The sequence below is a fragment of the Meriones unguiculatus genome, chromosome 4 (assembly GCF_030254825.1).
Source record: "Meriones unguiculatus strain TT.TT164.6M chromosome 4, Bangor_MerUng_6.1, whole genome shotgun sequence".
Lineage (NCBI taxonomy): Eukaryota > Metazoa > Chordata > Mammalia > Rodentia > Muridae > Meriones > Meriones unguiculatus.
In genome coordinates, this window is record NC_083352.1 from 31,307,065 (window position 1) to 31,308,604 (window position 1,540).

The 1,540-nt window shown below is 33.2% G+C and overlaps 1 non-coding gene across 1 annotated transcript; it reads right to left on the reverse strand.

The window, feature by feature from the left end:
* Positions 1–640: 640 nt before the first annotated feature.
* LOC132653900 (U6 spliceosomal RNA) lies at positions 641–747 on the reverse strand. The gene has a single exon (XR_009591724.1). It is a non-coding gene; the product is annotated as a U6 spliceosomal RNA (small nuclear RNA).
* Between the last annotated feature and the right edge of the window lie 793 nt (positions 748–1,540).

Consider the following 1,540-nt stretch of genomic DNA (forward strand, 5'->3'; position numbering starts at 1 on the left):
CTTTTGAGTTTGGGTGGAAAATTCTGTAGACATCTATTAGGTCCAGTTGATTTAGGACCTCTGTACGTGCCTTTATTTCCTTATTAGGCTTCTGTCTATATGATCTGTCCCTTGGTGAAAGTGGGGTGTTGAAGTCTCCCACTATCAAGGTGTTGGGATCTATGTGTGATTTAAGTGTTAGTAATGTTTCCCTTTTGAATGTAGGCACTCTTTTATTTGGGGCATAGATGTTCAGAATTATGATGTCCTCTTGTCGGATTTTTCCTTTAATGAGAATGTAGTGTCCCTCCTCATCTTTTTTTATTAATTTTGGTTGAAAGTCTATTTTATTAGGTATTAGGATAGCTACCACAGCTTGTTTTCTGGGTCCATTTGCTTAAAAGACATTTTTCCAGCCCTTTACTCTGAGGTAATGTTTATCTTTGTTTTAGAGGTGCATTTCTTGGATGCAGCAGAATTTTGGATCCTGTTTCCACAACCAGTCTGTTAGTCTGTGTCTTTTTATTGGCGAGTTGAGTCCATTGATGTTGATAGATAATAGTGACCAATGAATGTTAGTACCTTTTATATTGGAGTCAGTGGTCTTACTGTGTTTCATTGCTTGTTTTCTTTTAATTTGGGGCGGGGGATATTATCTGTAAAAAATATGGAATGCTTCATGAATTTGTGTGTCATCCTTGAGCAGGGGCCATGCTAATCTTCTCTGTATCATTCCAATTTTAGTATATGTGCTGCCGAAGCGAGCACCATTCTACACTTTTGCAATCCTCCCTGATCCTTCACACATCTATTACAATATTGCTTTACAAATTCAGTCACTCAGTTTCTTTCTTCTCTTTCCTCAAACCAACTAGGTTAATGAAAAGATGTGTGGAGATTATGGGATTATGATTATTGCCTTTGAAAGCAGTGATATTCTTTGACTCAAAATCATTGCAAATATAGTCTCTATGATTAATTATTGCTTCTTTTTGTTTTAAAGTGAAACTTCATTTTGTAGGCAATTGCAGTTTCATTACTCACCAATCATATTGAAGATTAGAACTGATAAGACCCTGTTCCTTTTTGTACTGTTTCTCAAAGTGATTGTATTAAAGGATTAGATTTTTCTTACCCACTTTGCCAATATTTTATTAAAGTATAAAATGAATTTGAATAATAAAATGAAAATGGATGTGCTAGATAAAAGCTGAAAAGAAGCTGAATAGATAACATTTGAAGAAAAGAGTTGAGAAGTCTATATATGTTCTAACTCTATTTTACTATATAAATTTACTTCCAAAACTTTGAAGTATGATTGTCCATGAAAAACAACCATGAAAGCTTGACATTTTGAATAAAGAGGTATGTCTATCAAGAATACTGCACATGTGGCCAAGCCAGTGATTTTTTTCTAAGTTAACTTATGTAATATGATCCTATATGCACTATTATTTATAATAGACAATATAATGTATATCTAATCTGTTTAAATGACATTCAACATTAAAATCAGTATTATAACCTATGTAGATATAAGAAGGAGAGGTTTTTAATCAAT